The 14,144-nt window shown below is 38.7% G+C and overlaps 1 protein-coding gene across 7 annotated transcripts in view; it reads right to left on the reverse strand.

The window, feature by feature from the left end:
• Positions 1-14,144, reverse strand: part of FRMD4B (FERM domain containing 4B) — a 335,945-nt gene that overhangs the window by 224,466 nt on the left and 97,335 nt on the right. For 6 of the 7 annotated variants that reach the window (XM_067755168.1, XM_067755163.1, XM_067755167.1 and 3 more), the window contains one exon: positions 9,382-9,509. The exons of the other annotated variant lie outside the window; for it this stretch is intronic. The gene's annotated coding sequence lies outside the window, so the exon portion shown is untranslated. The remainder of the gene's footprint in view (positions 1-9,381; positions 9,510-14,144) is intronic. 7 annotated transcript variants of the gene reach the window in all.

The following is a 14,144-nucleotide window of genomic DNA, read 5'->3' on the forward strand; positions in this document are numbered from 1 at the left end:
ATCCTTGCATTCCTGGAATAAACCCCACTTGATCATGGTGTATGATCCTTTTAATGTGCTGTTGGATTCTGTTTGCTAGTATTTTGTTGAGGATTTTTGCATCTACGTTCATCAGTGATATTGGCCTGTAGTTTTCTTTCTTTGTGACATTTTTGTCTGGTTTTGGTATCAGGGTGATGGTGCCTTGTAGAATGAGTTTGGGAGTGTTCCTCCCTCTGCTATATGTTGGAAGAGTTTGAGAAGGATCAACATTGTGAAAATGACTCTACTACCCAAAGCAATCTACAGATGCAATGCAATCCCTATCAAACTACCAATGGCATATTTCACAGAACTAGAACAAAAAATTTCACAATTTATATGGAAGCACAAAAGACCCCAAATAGCCAAAGCAATCTTGAGAACGAAAAATGGAGCTGGAAGAATCAGGCTCCCTGACTTCAGACTATACTACAAAGCTACAGTAATCAAGACAGTATGGTATTGGCACAAAAACAGAAATATAGATCAATGGAACAGGACAGAAAGCCCAGAGATAAACCCACGCACATATGGTCACCTTACCTTTGATAAAGGAGGCAAGAATATACACTGGAGAAAAGACAGCCTCTTCAATAAGTGGTGCTGGGAAAACTGGACAGGTACATGTAAAAGTATATGATTAGAACACTCCCTAACACCATACACAAAAATAAACTCAAAATGGATTAAAGACCTAAATGTAAGGCCAGACACTATCAAACTCTTAGAGGAAAACATAGGCAGAACACTCTATGACATAAATCACAGCAAGATCCTTTTTGACCCACCTCCCAGAAAAATGGAAATAAAAATAAACAAATGGGACCTAATGAAACTTTAAAGCTTTTGCACAGCAAAGGAAACCATAAACAAGACCAAAAGACAACCCTCAGAATGGGAGAAAATATTTGCAAATGAAGCAACTGACAAAGGATTAATCTCCAAGATTTACAAGCAGCTCGTGCAGCTCAATAACAAAAAAACAAACAACCCAATCCAAAAATGGGCAGAAGACCTAAATAGACATTTCTCCAAAGAAGATATACAGATTGGCAACAAACACATGAAAGAATGCTCAACATCACTAATCATTAGAGAAATGCAAATCAAAACTACAATGAGATATCATCTCACACCGGTCAGAATGGCCATCATCAAAAAACCTACAAACGATAAATGCTGGAGAGGGTGTGGAGAAAAGGAACACTCTTGCACTGTTGGTGGGAATTTAAATTGATACAGCCACTATGGAGAACAGTATGGAGGTTCCTTAAAAAACTAAATATAGAACTACCACACGACCCAGCAATCCCACTACTGGGCATATACCCTGAGAAAACCATAATTCAAAAAGAGTCATGTACCAAAATGTTCATTGCAGCTCTATTTACACAGCCAGGACATGGAAGGAACCTAAGTGTCCATCATCGGATGAATGGATAAAGAAGATGTGGCACATATATACAATGGAATATTACTCAACCATAAAAAGAAACGAAATTGAGATATCTGTAGTGAGGTGGATGGACCTAGAGTCTGTCATACAGATTGAAGTAAGTCAGAAAGAGAAAGACAAATACCGTATGCTAACACATATATATGGAATCTAAGAAGAAAAAAAAAAAAGGTCATGAAGAACCTAGGGGTAAGATGGGAATAAAGACACAGACCTACTAGAGAATTGACTTGAGGATATGGGGAGGCGGAAGGGTAAGCTGTGACAAAGCAAGAGAGAGGCATGGACATATATACACTACCAAACGTAAGGTAGATAGCTAGTGGGAAGCAGCCGCATAGCACAGGGAGATCAGCTCGGTGGTTTGTGACCACCTAGAGGGGTGGGATAGGGAGGGTGGGAGGGAGGGAGACGCAAGAGGGAAGAGATATGGGAATATATGTGTATGTATAACTGATTCACTTTGTTATAAAGCAGAAACTAACATACCATTGTAAAGCAATTATACTCCAATAAAGATATTAAAAAAAAAAAGTTATTTCTTGCTTTGAAGAGGAAAAAAGTACATATGTCTGGTGTCTATTCATTTTAATTTAAAAAAATATTTAACAGTTAAGTTTGAGGTGTGGATGGTGAGAATTTTTAATTTTCAACATCACAAAATACTTTTACTCTTTGCATATTTTTACAAAAATCAGACATTAATTTTAAAACAAAAAGTAAATTTTAAAAATAAGAAAATTAAAAAAAATAAAAGCCATCATTTTGTGAGACGTCAGAGCCTAAGGAGAGTCTCTTTGTTTGTTTTAATCAAACTTCAGCAGGAAATTCAGGTACCAGAAGAAATACATCAAATTCCTCAATGTTTAGTGCTCTAAATGACAGTCAGTCTCCAAGTACCTGTTTCAAATCCTGTTACTTACATCTAATGACTGTCTATTCATGATTGTGAAAATGTTTAAATTATTTGTACCTCTTTTTAAATTTATTATTCTATTTTTCTTCAAATGTATTTTAACAAGACTATTTTATACAAAGTCTAGAAACTACACATTTTCCAGGGACCTAGAAAAAGTATTCTAGACCTAAAAAACAAGGAAACAAACGTACTGACTTTTAAATATGAAAAGAAAACTACACAATCTAAAGTAATAAATATTTAAGTTAGTATCTATACAAGTTAATATGCTGTCCACTTCATTAGTTGATAAATCATCATATTCACAAATTGCATTATTTTTAAAAATAATTTTTAGGTTTGATTTTTTTATTCGGTATGGATCAACTAAAATGCATGATGAATCCTGGAAAATTATAGCCAATAGTAAATGAGTTTATTGTAATAAACAGTTTCAAAAGCAAAATTATAGGGTTTTTAAACAACATATAGAGTAAGAAATTATTTTTAATGTGGGGTATCTGTGCATTTTATTTTATTTTTTTTTAAGATTTTTTTTTGATGTGGACCATTTTTAAAGTCTTTATTGAATTTGTTACAGTATTGCTTCTGTTTTATGCTTTGGATTTTTGGCCACGAGGCATGTGGGATCTTAGCTCCCCAACCAGGGATCGAACCCGCACCCCCTGCATTGGAAGGTGAAGTCTCAACCACTGGACCGCCAGGGACGTCCCTGTGCATTTTAATATGCTTATTATCATGTGGGGTAGGTAACTAAAGGTAAAAATTTCTAGGGCTGACAAGTATCTTTAAATGTCCCTCACTATAATAATTCATCAAATCAAATCAAACACACTTAAAATTTCTGCTTTTGGGACTTCTCTGGTGGCACAGTGGTTAAGAATCCACCTGCCAATGCAGGGGACACAGGTTCGAGCCCTGGGCTGGGAAGATCCCACATGCCGCGGAGCAACTAAGCCCATGCGCCACAACTACTGAGCCTGCGCTCTAAAGCCCGTGAGCCACAACTACTGAGCCCACATGCCACAACTACTGAAGATATACAGATGGCAAGTAAGAGCATGAAAAGACAGTCAACATCATTTGCCATTAAGGAACGGCAAGTTGACACCACGATGAGTTACTACTTACATACTTATTAGAATGGATAAAATGGAAAACGACTGATCATACCAAGTACTGACAAGGATCTGGAGCAACTGAACTCTCATTCAGTGCAGATAGGGATGTAAAATGGTACAACCACTTTGGAAAATTTGTTAAAAAGTTAAACATACACCTACCATATGATCCAGGCATTCCACTCTTAGGTATTTACCCAAGAGAAATGAAAGCATATGTCCATATGAAGACTTGTACATGAATGCTCACTGTAGCATTATTCATAATAGTGGAAATCTGGAAATAACTCAAATGTCTGTCAATGGTGAATAAATAAACAAACGGGGGTTTATTTATATAATGGAATACAACTCAACAATATGGAGTTGAATGAAATACCCATACACATTATAGCATGGATGAATCTCAAAATAATTATGCTGAGTGAAAGAGGCCAGACAAAAAGATATATACTGTATGATTTCATTTATATGGGTTTGTAGGATATGCAAACTATTGTACAGTGATAAAAACAAGATCAGTGGTTGCCTGGGGCAAGACAGGGGCTGGGTAGGGTAGGTAGGTAGGATTACAAAGGGGCATAAAGAAACCTTGTGGAATGACAGAAGTTTTCATTATCTTGATAATGGTGACACTTTCATGGGTATATGCGTAGGTCAAAACATCAAATTGTACACTTAATTTTTTATTTTTGGGGTTTCTCAGCTCTGAGCTGCTGCTTTATTTTATTGCCTAAGTGGTGCTGAACATTCAATACCAAGCAAGACACACAGTTCTCCGAGGATCCTGTCTTAAATATATTTGATCTCAAATTTTACACTTTAAATATGTGCAGTTTATTATACGTCAGTTATAGCTTAATAAAGCGATTAAGAAAAGGTCCTAATTGTAACAATTTAACAATACACAAGTGTATAAAGAAAAATAAATAATCTTTCATCCGATGCCATCCATCAGATAACCTCCTTGAGGTTACCAACACGAGTAGCCTGGTGAGTGCATCCTTCCATATCTTCTCTTTACTTGCACAAATTTATGATCTCATTATAGGGTTTAAACCTTTTATATAATGGATGACCCATTAAAGTGGTATTTTCTGCAACAATTTATTAGGGTTTTAGAAAATCTCTTATTATGCAAAAACTTTTCGGTGTTCTGAGATTGAGGCTCATTTTTTTTTAACAGCCAACATGCCTTAAATGCCAAAGAAAGGGATGTAAAACTACAAACAGAAGCATCGTGCTTTACAGTAAATTACTAGACAGAAGAGTTGGTCCTCACTGAGGGAGTCAGAAGACCAAATGCCGTCTATATTAAGAGCCTGTTTTTCCACAAGAAATAATTTAACCTAGAAATGGAAAACCACTCAGTGTTTTTAACTATAATTAAATTCTCACTCTAGGTTAAACATTGCATAGGGATGTGAGGCACAAGCAAATTCAACTGCAAGCAGATTTGCAGGATTGTTTTGGTTGTACAAGCTAGAAAATTGTACCAACTCCAAGATTTTACCACAGGTCAACTTTAAAGAAAAACCTTCAATTAAAAAATTATAAAATACATGTTCACTGTGAAAAGTGCCAAAAATACACAAGTATATAGGACAATATTTTCTTCTGTTCTTCCCTAATTCCCTCTGTTAGACATAACCACCATTAACAATACAAACACATCTTTCCAGATTATACAGTGTGCGTGGGCATGCATGCATGCGTGCATGTGTTTTTCTTTTATTTTTTGACTGTTCGTTTGCTTTTTCTTTAAAGTTTTTTAAATTGTGGTAAAATATATATGACATAAAACCTGCCACTTCATTTTTTTTTAATACTATCGTTCCAGAATCATCAGAACATGCAGATTATTTTTCTTTTTAATTTTTTTTGGCCGTGCTGCATGGCAGGCAGGGTCATAGTTCCCTGACCAGGGATTGAACCCATGCCCCCTGCAGTGGAAGCGTAGAGTCCTAACCACTGGACCGCCAGGGAAGTCCCTCAGTCATTTTTAACTGTACAATTTAGTGGTATTAATTACATTCACACTGTTGTACAACAATCACCACCATCTATTTCCAAAACTTTTTCATCACTCCAAACAGTACCCATTAATCATCAACCCCCCATCTTCCCTCACCCCAGCTCCAGGTAATGTCTAATCTACTTCCTGTCTCTACGAATTTCCCCATTCTCGATGTTTCATATAAGTGGAATCATACAATATTTGTCCCTTTGTGTCACCCAGCATAATGTTTTCAGGGTTTATCCACGTTGCAGCCTGTATCAGAACTTTATTCCTTTTAATGGCTGAATAATATTCCATTGCATACAAAATTTTTCTCATCCATTCATCTGCTGAGGGACACTTGGGCTGTGTTCATTTGCTGTTAACAAACATGATCATGGTATACACAATTCTGGCAGCTTTTTTCCCTTTTACTTAATACATTTCAGCTATCTATCCTAAATTTTTAAAAGCCACATTATTCTAGTAGATGGAAGTACCGTCATTTATTTACTACTCTTCTAACAACAGATGTATAAACTGCTGTCATATTTCGGCCAGTAAAACAGTGCTAGAGTGAACATACTAGTACATACATCATTTTGCATTTCTACCAGGTTTCCTGGAAGATGAACTCCTAAAAGTGCTATTAGCTGGTCAACAAGAATGTGCATTTAACATTTTGATAGATACTGCTGAGTTAGCTTCCAGAAATATCACCCCTATTGACATCCTTATCAACAGAGACCATGAGAGCTTTTTTGTCCATATCCTTCCCACAAGAATTACTTGGAATTTCTTTCATCCTTGCCAGTCTGACAGGTGATGAGTTTGCTAATTTAAAGTAGGTATAAGGAAGGATGTACAGGTGTGCCATGAGAGCAGAGGGTGCTCAGGGGTGAAGTTTGAGGGTGTCAGAGTCCTCTAGACCAAAGCAGAGAACAGAATTCCAGGACCAGAAGGGGTTCTGCTTGTTTCTGTAATCAGGGCTGATTTCAGGAGAAATACACACATGCAGCTGCACTTAATGCTAAAATACTGAAAACTCCTCCATAGTGGTTGGCAATAGATCACTGTCCTGAGCTCCACCCTTGAATCCCAACCCACCTTCCCACAATCCAGCAGCTGAAGGGTAAAAACCCTGCCCGGCACCATTGCTGATGCCAGCTCACCTTGATCTTTATTTGTGCTGACTGGTTGTTAATACTCAGAATATCGCTCCTGCCTACATGAGTCTAATTTTTTGTGAGACCCACTGATTCCCTCCTCACTCTATTTCTGAACCCCTAACACTGTAGAACAATCGTCTATTTCATTTACGAGACCTGTGCTCCTGAGGGCAGGAAGCCTGTCTCTCTCATTCATTCTTTCTCTCCCAAAATGTTTTTCGAGCACTTTGTACATTGCAGTTGCTGAACCCGGATCCCAGAATATCACTGTGAAAAGGCAAACACCATCTTGGGCCTCACAGAATTTACGTACTTTTTTACTTACCAGTAAAAAGGGCAGGTGAAAAATAACTGAACAGCCAAATAAAGAAAATAACTCTCAATAATCATGAGTGCTATAAAGGAAACAAGTTTTTCTTTTTTTTTTAATTGAAGTATACAATGTTGTGCTAAAAAGAAAGGAAACAGCCTCCAAAGATGAGTTAATGAATGATTAACCTCGGCCCTCACTGCATACCTTCACATCCTCCCTTATACCAACTTTAAATAACCAAGCTCATCACCTGTCGGACTGGCAAGGATGAAAAAAATTTGAATACACCTTGTTGCAAGGATATGGACAATACAGCACTCATAGTCACCGTTGACGAGGATGTCACTAGGGATGATATTTTTGGAAGATAACATCACAAAGGGGTCCTTCTGAGTAGAGAAGCCAGAGAAAATCCAGTCTGAGATTAAAGGAAAAGGCCAGGAGTTAGGTGCCAAAACAGAAAGCACCCAGGCTGCATTGAGTGTGTGCAAACGCTCCAAGTGCAAAAGAGCTGGTGTGATTTAGAGGGTGAGGAAGGAGGTAAGAGTGAGCATAAGGAACTAAGGGGGTGAGGCTGGGAGAATGGCCACAGCCGGGTCACGCCAAGCCTTACAGACACCAAGCCTTACAGATGACAGCAAACAGCTTGATTTGTGACTTAAGAAGATCCTACATCATTTAAGTCTATATTCACTAATACTTCTCAAAGTACATAAATCAGTAAGAATCTGAGAAATGCCCTGAGCTCCCCTCTAACTTTCTTACATCTCTGCCTGGTGCCCGGCAGCCCCGATGATAGTCTCTTGGAAAGTGTGCACACGCCCAGGGTTAGAATTATCGCCCTTCACTTCCCTGACATGTTTTGGGCTTTTCCACGTCTCTACTGCCCAAAAAACAGACAACTGAAATGTCCATCCCCGAAGTACACTTCACTCAATGAAAAAAAATCAGTTAACAGTTACTGAGCACTCTTTATACGCTTGGCCTTTGTCCAAGTGCCTTGCATGCATTAACTCATTTCATCTACTCATCCTTCCCCAATCCAGGAAACTGAGGCAAAGGAAGATTCATCATTTTCACTGCAGTCACACAAGAGGTAAGTGGTAGAGTCCATGTCCTGGACCACTACACTGTAGTCCTCGCCACCAGGGGCCAGCGTGCAGAAATTGAAATCCTATCATTAATTTCACTAGAGGCAGCATTTTTTTTTTAAGGTTTATTTATTATTTATTTTATTTATTTTTGGCTGCGTTAGGTCTTAGTTGAGGCGCGTGGGATCTTCGTTGAGCTATGCAGGATCTATCGTTGCGGTGTGCGGGCTCTTTTGTGGTGCACAGGCTTCTCTCTAGTTGTGGCGTACGGGTTTTTCTCTTCTCTACTTGTGGCGTGTGGGCTCCGTAGTTTGCGGCACGCGGACTCTAGTTGAGGCGCATGAGCTCAGTAGTTGTGGCACGAGGGCTTAGTTGCCCCGCAGCATGTGGGATCTTAGTTCCCTGACCAGGGATTGTACCCGCATCCCCTGCATTGCAGGATGGATTCTCTACCACTGGACCACCAAGCAAGTCCCTAGAGGCAGCATTTTGAGAAGACTGGGAAAACGCTGTCTTTAACTGTTGTACATTCTATTCGTGCACAAGTCATACTTTTTGCACATTAGACATCAGCACACTTCAAACCACCTTTGCCTTTCAAATATGAACTACTGAGATCAACTAACGCAGAAAAATCTTGAGAGAGCACATGGACGTGCTACCTACACACCCACATTTGGTCTCTATCGCATTGTCATCACTATGGCAGGCTTAGGCAACCATTGGAATATTTCATTCCCCCCCTCACTGTATTCTAAAAAGCAGTGAAAAATGGAAAAACAAACCCAAAGTATTGATATAAAAGATATAAAGCACACCTTCACTACAACTAAGCTAAGGAAGAAAATCATTGCATATATAAAAATAATCATTAGTGTTGCTCAATTGTCCAGTGGACTTAAACTGGTCAAATGTTCAACTGCGAATAAAAAGACAATTTTACAAACGTGCAAATAGAATATTGGAAATATATTGTAGGAAATGTGTCTCTGGCACAGTAGAGTTAGAGCATTGTTTATTATTTTTTGTTTGCTTGTTTTCCTTTCTGACAAGAGAACCCCTTTTTAAAATGTAATCTATCATTTAACTTTTGGGCACTTAGCTTTTATGTAAGAGTAGCAGACTAACTATTTACTGATTTTCTTCCTCATTGCTCATAGCACAGATGTTTAGATGGTAGATCATATCATATATCCTATCCCCATTTGACAACTCAACGCACACTCACAAACATTCATAAAACCACTTACCTGTTCTATCAGAGTTCAGCATTTACAGAGATGTCTGCTTACCTTGAACTAGTAAGTACTGTCTTGCTTTCCTTTTGTTTTCACTGTAATAATCTTTGGATTTTGTTTGCCAGGCACAGATGTCATCTTTTTCCTTCACATATTCTTTCTTCCGGATTTCTCATCAAAACCTGAAACACAGAAGGGAGCAGCTCCTTGACTTCTGTAGGCATATAGGAAAGAACCAGACATCTCAAATCAGGGACTTCTAATTTATTTCTAATTTTCCTTTGATTGGCTATAGTTTAATCACAGTTTTAGAAATTCACCTAATTAGGTGAGATTTAGAATAGACCTATCTCAAAATACAGATGAAAAGAGGCTCTCCTCCTTAACAACTAAAGATCTGATACTGATTTGGCTTCTCACGTAAGGCCTTTCATTGAATATAGAATGCTAGCCTCTGTCTCTGTAGGAGACGCTACAGCACTATAAGTTAGCTACAGTCAGTTGTAAAATCAAGGCTGTGAGAGTGGGAGAACTCAATACAATATTTCGGAATTGCTGAAACCAGGATGGTTTACTCCTGAACCTAGTTTTAACAGATGTCAGTGGTGGAGAGAATGAGGCACGTGTCATGAATACTGATGAAATTTAGCGTGTGTACTGCGCCATAAGATACACTCATTTATATGGATTTGTCATTCTCCCTATAAAAGAAAACAGCTTTTCCCCAGAAGCTCTCCTTCAGTCGGGAAGGACAATTCTCACTCGTCAACTGTGGGCCCAAACTGTTTCACACACAGCAGGGTGTGAAAACTGGACGAGAAGAGGAGGGCAGAGGCAGCAGATGTGGTATTCATCTTTGTGCCACGTGGTTCAATGCAATTCCACTGTTGCACCATCCTCAGCGGACCCCACAGCCCAGCCCATCTGACCCTCAACTCCTCTAGATGTGACACAGGTATGAGGTGGAAGGTGGCAACAGGAAGCAGAAAGAACTCAGTATGATTCCTTCACAAGCACCTTTAACGGCTCTCTCCTTACTGCTGCCATAGGACAAATCCATCTTTTCTAACAGGAACTGTAAGAGAGAAGAACAAACCTGACTCCATGTTGGGTTTATTCCTTTAGCTCTAACCCTTGTGCTTCGTTGCTTGTGCTTAGTCACGCTGTCTCTGTAAAAGACTGTTGCCTATAGCCTGAAATATACATTATAGCCCATTCTCAAGGCTCTTCCTTTTAAAGGTATAACACTTTTCCATTCATATAAAGATAAAAAATTGCAGAACAAAGAACAACATTGGTTGTGGAGGTTTATAGGAACATTACGACCAGATCTATGTGGACAGCTGCAATAACAAAGGATTCTGGCATCGAGAAGTATGTGACCACCAACCACATCCGCTCCCCCTTTTATATCAAAGTAGCCTGAATTCTAACTGGGGTAAGAAGGTTCTTTGGGACACTAGTCCACCATCTTCGCAAACTGCTGGCTTTCTGAATAAAGTCTCTATTCCTTGCCCCAACAACTTGTCTCTCGATTTATTGGTCTGTAGTGCAGCAAGCAGTATGAGCTTGGACCCGGTAACTAGATATTCTAAGAACTCATCTACAACGAGAGCGTAGTGTAGGTTGGGAGTTTCTTGTAGGCAATCTTCTTCAATATCCTTTTAGGAGAAAAGTAGCTCTTAAAGCTAGTAAGAGGCTAATTTTATGTTAGGTGTTTAAAATTAAACATTAAAATATGAACTATGTGAAATCTACATAGTGAAATCTGATGTTGACAGAGTGTAATGTAGGTAGAGAGTGAGGGGATGGGGTAGTGGTTTGGGTCGTACTAAATCAGAATGAAGACCTCCCACACCCAGTCATCCCCTTGGTCCCCAAGACTATTAGGTAAAATACTGGGCTTAGAAAGAATATACTGGGCATGTGTTAAGAGTCCAAGCCCCTACTTTACAGATTAATTAGACTGAGAGAGAGAGAGTGATTTGCAAAAGATTATGCACATAGGGAAAACTGGTGCTGGAACGACTCCGTGTATTTTCTGCTTTATTGAACCATCTCTCCACAACTGTCATGTGTCCACTAGATGACAAAAGTTCCTAGTAAATAATGATATAACAAGCAGCATCTAGCATCATGTACAAAGAACTGCCTAAGTACCTTATTTTAGTTGCGTTAACAAAGACTCAACAGCTTCTGTCAGCTCGGATCACAAGGACAGACAAAAGAGATATGAACAGATACCTCCCAATTGCCTAGAAAACTACCATTTATCGAGCACCCACCATAAGCCAGAGTTGGGTACACCACTTATGTGGCCTCTGATGTATCTAGAAACTCCGAAAATAATATAGGTTTTATTAAATGGTGCAGATGAGGAAACTGAGTCGGGGAAATATAATCTCTTGTATGAAGTTACACACAGCTAGTAAGTTCTTTGATTCCATGGCCCCATGCACAATGACTGCTGCCTGTGACAAACAGCACTATACACGAAGTAAATATGCATCAATTTGAAAACCCCAAAGCCTATGAATAGAAACAGAGTGGATGGTATTTGGAAGGAGATTAAAGAAAGGAAGGGAGAAAAGGCAAGCTAAGAGAGTTATGTAAATATATTCTGCCATGACTCTTAACACGAGTGAGGGCTGTGTGTTAAGATCTTCGGACGTACCAAATACACAAATGCAATTAGCGCATATAATTTCACCCATAAAATTTAGGGAAAGATATTTGTGCTATTAGGTATCTGAGGATGAGCAAAGAACTGCAAGTCTGAATGAATTAGGATGGATGAGTTACAGTAACCCCAATATTTTTAAATAACAGAATCACTCTGGGAATGGTGACATACCTGAAGGAACTGTGACCAACCAGGAAATGGGAGATTCGGGACAGCATCTCATGCCCCCTTCTTTAATTTGCCAAAGTTAACAGTGCACTCGATCCCCAAAAAATTAAACATAGAATTACTATGATTCAGCAATTCCACTTCTGGGTATGTTACCAGAAAGTACTGAAAGCAGGGACTCAAACAGATATTTGTACACCATGTTCATAGCTGCACTATCTGTTATATTGTTCACAACAGCAGAAAGGTAGAAACAACCCAAGTGTCCATAAACGAATGAATGGGTTAACAAAATGTGGTATATACATACAATGGAATAGTATCCATTCTTTAAAAGAATGAAATTCTGATACATGCTGCAATGTGACTGAATCTTTAAAACATTATGGTGAAAAAAAAAAACCATTATGGTGAGTGGAATAAGCCAGATGCAAAAGGATAAATATTGTTTGATTCCACTTGTATGAGGTTCCTAGAGTCAAATTCATAGAGAAAGTAGAACAGAGGTCATCGGGGGATGAGGGGACTGAGGAATGGGAAGTTACTGTTTGATGGTCATAGAGTTTCAGTATGAGCTGATGAAAAAGATTCTAGAGACAGAGGTGGTGACGGCTGTACAACATTGTGAGTGTACTTAATGCCACTGAATCGTACATTTAAAAATAATTACAATGGAGCTTCCCTGGTGGCGCAGTGGTTGAAAGTCCGCCTGCCGATGCAGGGGACACGGGTTCGTGCCCCGGTCTGGGAGGATCCCACGTGCCGCAGAACAGCTGGGCCCGTGAGCCATGGCCGCTGAGCCTGCGCGTCCGGAGCCTGTGCTCCGCAATGGGAGAGGCCACAACAGTGAGAGGCCCGCGTACCACAAAAAAATAATAATAATAATAATAATAATTACAATGGTAAATTTTATGTTAAGTATATTTTATCACAATAATCAAAATGCTCAGAAAAAGAAAGGTGTGGGAGCATAACTGGAGGGATGGGGATAAAGAGGACTGAAATTGTTTAGACATCAGTTGAGCATCTCATTTTGCTAAAAGTGTGAGCAGCTGACAAATTCCTGGCTTCTTTAGATGACAATTTCATAACTTGGAAGACAAAGGAAGCAACAGGGGCAAGTGTTATACTAGGAAGAACTTTTGGGCAGTAGAGAAATGAAGCAAAAAAAAGTGGTCACATCTTCTTGGAGTTCAAAGTAGTACCAGCAGCATCTGCCCAACAACAGGTGAATGGACAAAGAAGATGTGGTGTGTGTATATATATACACACACACAATGGAATCCTACTCAGCCATAAAAAATGAATAAAATGTTGCCATTTGCAACAACATGGATGGACTTGGAGGGAATTATGTAAAGTAAAGTAAGTCAGACAGAGAATGACAAATACCATATATCACATGTGGAATCTAAAAAATATACAACTAGTGAATAAAACAAAAAAGTAACAGACTCACAGAAAAAAAAATATCATTTTTTTCGTATGGAAAACCAATTGTTCCAACACCCTTTACTCTTGATTCTCTATGTTTCCCACTGGGACTTCCAAGTCCTCCTGTATCATACAGAAACATCCATTTTGTTCAGCTCATCACTGGGCTCTCTATTCTGCACCACTCATCTATTTTTCTGTACGCTTTCACCAAAAACACAGTATCTTAATTACTAAGAGTTTATAATAGATTTTGATAGTTAGTGGAGTCCTAACTCTTTTTTTCTCCTTTAGCAAAACTCCCTTGTTAATAAATTCGTGAATTTTTACACTGCCACTCAAATTTTAGAATGCTGTTGGGATTTTGCTTAGAACTGCAATGAATTTATAAATACTTTGTTGTAAACATCGACATTTTATGATATTGATCTTCCCCTTCCATGTATATGGTATATCTTACCATTTCTTTAATGATTTCCAAGTATTTGCACATCTATTTACAATTTACTGTACGTTTCTACATAATTTTCAG

This window comes from Pseudorca crassidens, chromosome 10 (assembly GCF_039906515.1).
Source record: "Pseudorca crassidens isolate mPseCra1 chromosome 10, mPseCra1.hap1, whole genome shotgun sequence".
In the NCBI taxonomy this organism is placed as follows: domain Eukaryota; kingdom Metazoa; phylum Chordata; class Mammalia; order Artiodactyla; family Delphinidae; genus Pseudorca; species Pseudorca crassidens.